Here is a 7,661-nt window from a genome sequence, read left to right as displayed (position 1 = left end):
TTTCTTATTCTGGTTGTCATTCAACAATGCAGTACAGAGAAATATTCTTTTTATTATAACAAAACTGTTAATTGCCCTCTCTTAAGCAATGACTCAGGTAAACATCTATGTCTTTCAATTATGTAACTTACATTTAAAATTAACTTAATTAAATCTATGTGTACTGGAGTTTTCAATGACTCCTGAGTTCAAGGAAGTAATGCATAAGGTGTTATCAGATTGCAAATTTTGAATGGTTGGTGCTTCTATATTTTAGGATATTTCATCCTATCTTCTCCTTAAACCATAAAATGTACCCAAATTATTTGGTTTTCCTTTACTTTCCTCTGTGTCATTTTAATTTGTTGTACGGTATCTCTATGTAGAGAGAGAGGTACGTTAAAATACTATTATTTGTATTAAAAATTCAATTGAGGCTATGTATGACCTATTAATCTATACAGTAGCATTGTTAACCTTTGACCTGGTATATTAATTCCTTTGGTGAATAAATGTCACAGGTCATTTCTTTATAAAAGGGTTTTAGTAAGAGGACCAGCAGTCTGGAGAGAGACCCCCTACCCCACCCCAGAGAATGATCAAGTGAATCAGTAGTTTAGAGCAGTTATGTAAAATATGAAAAATACATAATTTACAGCTGCAATTTTCATATTTAAAAGCAGTTAAAACCAAGGAAGTTTGAGACAAATAGTATAGAATCTAAGCATATATATGTGCTTAGGACTGAAGAAATTCCAAAAAACATTTTTTTGTCTTGGTTGAATCAGCCAACTAATAATACTGGTAGAGACTACTACTGTGAGAACTTATGTATATCTAGTCAAGAACAAAAATGTTTCTAAGTTTAAACAGTGGTAGTTGCTAACTAACAGTATAAACAGTGTCCACAATTTGGTGGCTGGCCATAGTTTAAAATGTTTTTTCAAGTTATTTCTACAGCAGAAATATTGAGAATAATAAATATATTTTAGAAGTCTACCCACCCCTGAGTTCAACAATTATACTTTTAGAGTATAAAATTATACACTTTTAATTAACATATACAAAGCTACAAAATGTCATCTATACAGAGATTAAAAACAATTTGTAAAATATTCTTTGCCAACTATTGATTGGAAGGTTTTGCTAGGGTACATATTTCAAACCTTTTAGCCAACTGGCTTTCATTTTTAAGCCCAAATTGATTCATATATTCACTGTAGGATATGTCAAAAAGAGTGCAACAATAGGCATTAGTAAAAGTAACATTGTAGTAGAAACAGATTTTGCATATGTGAAAAGGTAATTTATAAAATATATTAATTGCTTTTTAAAAAAGAGAACCTAATTACAGGATCATTAGCTTACATGGTACTGAGAGCTGGAGCCTTCAGAAATTTTTTTTTCTATAGAAAAATATTATCTAGCTGTAAGCAAAGTCTTAAATACCAACAAAGCAAAGCAAAACAAAACAAATCCCTCCAGAACAAAACTGTATGGTTGTGTGAGACAAATAAGCAAACATGCCATATTCTATAGTGTACTTTTACCTAAATTTTAAAATAAAAATGTCCACACTCTTTTGTTAAAACATTAAGCCTCAGGCTTCCCTGGTGGTGCAGTGTTTGAGAGTCCGCCTGCCGATGCAGGGGACACGGGTTCATGCCCCAGTCCGGGAAGATCCCACATGCTGTGGAGCGGCTAGGCCCGTGAGCCATGGCCGCTGAGCCTGTGCGTCTGGAGCCTGTGCTCCGCAACAGGAGAGGCCACAAAAGTGAGAGGCCCACGTACCGGAAAAAAAAAAACAAACATTAAGCCTCTGTCAAAATGTATTCCTTATTTTAGGGTACAGGATTGAAGGACAAGATGATGCTTACAAATAAAGAAAATTTACAAGGAAAAACTTGACAAAAGTTTTTCAATTAAAGTATTGTAACGTTCAAACTTGACTTAAAACATAACAAAAGAAACAAACTTGCAGACAAAAATGTTTATGGATTTTCCAAACATAAATAAATGAAATAGTGTTTGGGCAGCAGGGCTTAATGCTGATGGCTAGTAACAGAGTGGAATGGAAGTAACAGAGTGTAATCTACTTGGAAAAAAAATCGTTAATGTACAAATAACAAGCCCAAATTATGGACTGCAGCAGTTTAATCATCACTGTCATTTTTCTTACAAAATAAAGCCTTTATTAAACCATTCATATCTATATTACCTTTACTTTACTATAAACACTATATTTACTTTACAATACCCTATATTACCTTTACTTCAGAGATTGAGGAACTATATACAACAGATGAATTCATTTTCACCAGAGGGATAAATTATTCTACCTCTCTGCCAATGTTACTTGAAAACCGTCCATGTCAAAACAATTTGACAGCAGATATAAACAATTCAATAAATACGCAATGATTTTTCATTACAGTCCTTTAAAAACGCATGTTAATTCATGCTGTTAACCTTAGGTTCACAGTGCATAGAATCCAAATATAAGCAGTTGGGGTGACTTTCAAAGTAATGTTGGATCCCTCACTTTATTTATAATCCCACTCTAATGGATAAGTTCATTTCATAGGCTCTATCATGCATTAATCATTGGGTGGCAGGAGTTGATGAAAATTTTTCCTGTTACAACATCCGTTGCTGGCAATGAACATCCCCAAACCGCCAAGGAAGTCATTGTTATTGCACTGTACATGAGGACCTGGAACTTTTCCAAAAGCTTAAAAAAATAAAAATTAAAAATGGAATTATATTTGACATTTCCTGACACCTGCATCAATACTGTATGACTAATAAAAGCATGTCAGTTGCCTGGACTGAACCAGCGATCAACATGCACCCAGAATGCACACAAGTAAAAATGCAGTAAAAGGAAGTAGTTTTCTTTGTCTATAGGTCATTTCCAGTCAAAGGTTAAAGTTCAAAGACTGAATGATCAAAGTGCTCATTTTCTCAGTAGGACTGTCTTCTGCTGGGAGGATGATAACAGTGGCATCAACAAGTATCATCATGATACCACCATTTTGTTTTCTTTGGATTCTTGTTACATGTTCGAACATAAAAAGAATTCTGGTGGTCATCTCTGAGGAGAGTCAAAAGGATATCGACTACTAAACTTAAATAGAAGTTGAAAAATTTCCCCTTCATATAAGGTACCTGGTGCACCTTCCATATCTACAATCCACTGTGTAAATGAATTTTGAACACTCTTTTCATTTAAAGTCATTCCGGGAGGTGGGTCATTTTGCAAAGCCAACGGTTCTTTTTGTAGTCGTTCTGCATTGATGCCATCAATGAAGTGCTTTTGAATGTTCAGCATGATTCGATTCAACCAGAAAATTCTAAAATCAGCAAAATTTTATAGAAAGAGCGTGGATGATTCATTCTGGCAGAACTGGGTTTGATTTCTAGTTTTGTGTGACCACAGGCAACCTGCTAAGCCTCTCGGAGATGCAGTGTCTTCAACTGTCGAGTGGAATGGTACCTACCTTACAGACTGCTGGGAACATAAACTGAGACCAAAAAAGGTGCATTATTCACAAGAGTCATGTACCATAAAGTTTTGAGAACACCGATTTAGCGAACACTGAACCATTGTTCTTAGGGGAAATACAGGTTAGGTTCCTGTAAACCTCTGGTCACAGCATTTTCATCAGATAATCAATACAGAACTTTGTTTTAAGTGTGTTTCTGTTTAAAAGCCTTTTAATATTAATGTTGATTCATTAATGTTGGTCTCAGGGCCAGCAGCACTATGACCCCTGCCTGTTATCTAGCTGTTCTCTCCATAAGGCATGTCCCAGCCTTACTGCACTTAGGAACACCAGACAGCACTTCAGCTCTATACTTGGAGACCATTTTAAACAGCAAAATCACCAATAAAAAGGACAAAAAAGCAAATAGCAGTAGTGCTAAACAGACTTCAAAAAGAACACTTGTGGGCTTCCCTGGTGGCGCAGTGGTTAAGAATCCGCCTGCCAATGCAGGGGACACGGGTTCGAGCCCTGGTCCGGGAAGATCCCACATGCCATGGAGCAACTAAGCCCGTGAGCCACAACTACTGAGCCTGCACTCTAGAGCCCACGAGCCACAACTACTGAGCCCATGTGCTGCATCTACTGAAGCTCACACGCTCTAGAGCCTATGCTCCGCAACAAGAGAAGCCACCGCAATGAGAAGCCTGCATTCTGCAATGAAGAGTAGCCCCGCACACTGCAACAAAGAGTAGCCCCCCTCGCCGCAACTAGAGAAAGCCCACGCGCAGCAATGAAGACCCAACACAGCCAAAAATAAGAAATAAATTAAAATAAATAAATTTTTTAAAAAATTATAAAAAAAAAAAAGAGCACTTGTTTGCAGTGTAAGAACTGCAACAACAAAGCCTGGTTGTGTCATCAAAGCTGTGCACATCAGCTGGGAATGTGCACATTGAGTGACTGGAAATTTTTGCAACTCTGTGCATGGCTGCAAATAACCACCAAAGTACTGCAAGTTTTCATTTGGGGATGATGAAAAATTGTAGCGAGTAGACAAATTCACAAATAAAAAATCTGGAAATAAATGAGCATCTACTGAAATATGAACTGAAGAAATGCTTTGTTTCACTCTTTTTCTCTTTTCCCAATAACATGTTAAACATCGCAGGGAAACCAAGGAAGTTTGAGACAAGTAGTGTAGAATCTCAGTTTGTCAACAGGGGGAATAAAAAACAAAAACAAAAACAGCAGCTGAAAATTAATTAAGATATAAGCGTCTCTCACAGCGCAAGGGGTGCCACAGGTAGTGGGTGATTAACAGCCACCTGCCTGATTCAGGCAGTAAAGACTACAGCTGGAATGCAAGCAGGTCCTTGCATAAGCCTAGCCTCACTCCTAGCTACCTGCGGAATGTGGTCCAGGACAAACAGAACATCAGCAGTTCCTGTGACTTCTGGAGTGGAATTTGTCTCTGTGGTCACAAGCAGAGCTCTCTCACTTACCGGCTGTATGACCTTAGGCACATGACTTAACCTCTCTGAACCCTGGGAGCTGTAACTCAGATATTAAATTCCTCTCCCCACCCCATAGGAAGATCCCGTGATCATTTGGAGAAGCACCAATGGATCAGGAGAGGATCTTGTTTCCTGAGCATTGAAATCCTCAGAGAAGCACTTTGAAAAAAGTGAACAGCTATCTAAACAGCAGACGTATGAGTGCTCTCTGTGACCAGCCCCTCACGTACAGGTACTGTTAGGGACTGAATGGTTGTGTCCCCCCTCAAAATTCATAAGGTGAAACCTAACTCCCAAGGTGATGGCATTAGGAGGTGGGGTCTTTGGGAGGTGACTGGGTCATGAGGGTGGAGCCCCCACGAATAGGATTAGTGCCTTTATAATAGGGACTCCAGGGAGCTTCCTCCATGTTAGAGCAGCCTGAACAGATTAAGACAGGCACTCAGTTTCCTTCTCTGTGAAACTGACATAATAATAAGACCTACTGCAGGAACTTTGTGGAGTTGTTGTCAGTCATTACATGGAAAGCACTGAAAACAGGATTCCAGAGGATCTCAACAAATACCAGTCACTAGCAATAATCATAACAACAGTGGTGGTAAAAAGAATAACATTTAATGATGGTAGTGTTGTTCCCTTCCTTCCCAGGCCCCAGCTCATGTCCCCAGGTCTGGAAACAGCTACCCCAGCAGATGGTTAAACTCTAGAAAAAAGGTTCTAATTCCTGAGCACCTTCCATGAGCCAGGAGTCAGGCCAGCTCTTTTCGAGCATGATCTTACAACATTTGCTCTTTACACGAGGCTTTCTCAACTGCAGCTCTATTGACATAGGGCACCAAACAATTCCTTGTTGGGGGTCTGTTCTGTGCACTAGGAAGTTAGCAGCATCCCTGGCCTCCACACACTAGATGCCAGGAGCAATTCTTCCTCCCCCACCACTGTGGCAATCACAGATGTCTCCACAGACACTGCCACATGTCCCCTGGGTGGGTGGGTGGGGTGGGGGACAAAGTAGTATGGTAGTTCTATTTTTAGTTCTTTAAGGAACCTCCATACTGTTCTCCATAGTGGCTGTATCAATTTACATTCCCACCAACAATGCAAGAGGGTTCCCTTTTCTCTGCACCCTCTCCAGCATTTATTGTTTGTAGATTTTTTCATGATGGCCATTCTGACCGGTGTGAGGAGCTGCATAGCACAGGGAGATCAGCTCAGTGCTTTGTGTCCACCTAGAGGGGTGGGGTAGGGAGGGTAGGAGAGAGACATAAGAGGGAGAGGATATGGGGATATACGTATGCATATAGCTGATTCACTTTGTTATACAGCAGAAACTAACACAACACTGTAAAGCAATTATACTCCAATAAAGATGTAAAAAAAAAATAAAAATGCCCTAAATCCTCCCACATGCCCCCCAAGAGGCAGTGCTACTCCGAGGAGCACCACTGCTCTAAACTTCAGGCAGCATCCTCCCAGCCTTCCATCAGCCTGAGTTCACCTCTCTTATTCTGGTTTGAACCCCGGGCCCGTCCTTCTAGCCCATAGCAGATCTCAAACCCCCAGGCACCGCCCTTACTTTCATCTCTTTCTTCATTTCTGGCCCCTGGTGAGTTTCCTCTCTGGCTTTTAAGTTTGGGTGGGTATCCTCATGTTTTTATGATGTGTTATCCTGCCTAATTCTATGTTTATATCAAGAGAGGATGCTGTCCGCCTCAGCTTCACCTGATAATTTGCTGGAAACCACGTGTGGTTCCATTTTCTCCCTCTCTCAGTGCATCTCCTGCCCTCATGGTGATGCTGTTCAGGTGTGGTCATTACAAGCCCACCCTGTGCTTTTGCTGGGCATTGACCCCAAGCACCCCAGGCTGGGGTTTCTCAGGTCCACCATCTATAGTCATCTCACCTCTGTTAGGACAACATCTGTTCCAAGTTTTGTCAGAGGCCTTGGTTCCTAACCTACATCTGCAGTGTCAGGGCATCTGGTTCTAGAAAGGTCTCAGCCACGGCCTCACACTCTCACAGAACCAACCTGCCCCCCCAGTGACAGCCTGGTCTCAGCCTCCAACCCCAGTCCAGCTTCTCCCTGCCTCTGTGGTGAGTCTCCCAGCTGCTTACTCCTACCCTGACTCTCATGGTTTGTGGTGACCTCAGTCAGGACCACATGAGTCAGCAGAGATATCCTATAACATTGAACCTCAGGTATGAAGGGGTCAGCATCTCCCCAGAAGGGGGTCTCAGCCCCCTATGCATCTGTGCCCCCCTCCCCATAACAGCCCTCTGTATCCGTTGCCTGTTGCTTCTGTAACAGGTGACCACACATTGAGTGGCTTCAAACAAATGTATTCTCTTACTGTTCTGAAGGTCAGAAGTCTGAAATGAGTCCTACAGGCTAAAGTCACAGTGTCTGCAGAGTTAGTTTCTTCTGTTGGCGCTAAGAAAGAGTCTGCTCCCTTGCCTTTTTCAGCTTCTAGAGGCTGTCCTCAACTCCTTGGCTTGTGGCCCTGTATCACGTGGCCTTATCTCCCTCTGCCTCTATCACCAGCTCATCTTGTTCCTCCTTTGACCTTCCTGCCTCCCTTCTATAAGGACCCTAGTGATTACATTTAGGACCCACCCAGATAATCCAGGATCATCCCCTACCCCCTCCAAGACCCTCATCAGAGCTGCAAAGCTCCCCTCT

At 41.2% G+C, this 7,661-nt stretch overlaps 1 pseudogene across 1 annotated transcript; it reads right to left on the bottom strand.

The window, feature by feature from the left end:
* Positions 1 to 2,739: 2,739 nt before the first annotated feature.
* Positions 2,740 to 3,282, bottom strand: LOC308628743 (ubiquitin-conjugating enzyme E2 W-like; annotated as a pseudogene). Its single transcript has one exon. The product of its transcript is annotated as a ubiquitin-conjugating enzyme E2 W-like (transcript).
* Between the last annotated feature and the right edge of the window lie 4,379 nt (positions 3,283 to 7,661).

Source organism: Mesoplodon bidens (genome assembly GCF_964165515.1).
Source record: "Mesoplodon bidens genome assembly, chromosome: 15".
NCBI lineage: Eukaryota > Metazoa > Chordata > Mammalia > Artiodactyla > Ziphiidae > Mesoplodon > Mesoplodon bidens.
Note: the sequence above shows the minus strand (reverse complement) of the source record. Positions and strands in the feature narration are given on the sequence as shown.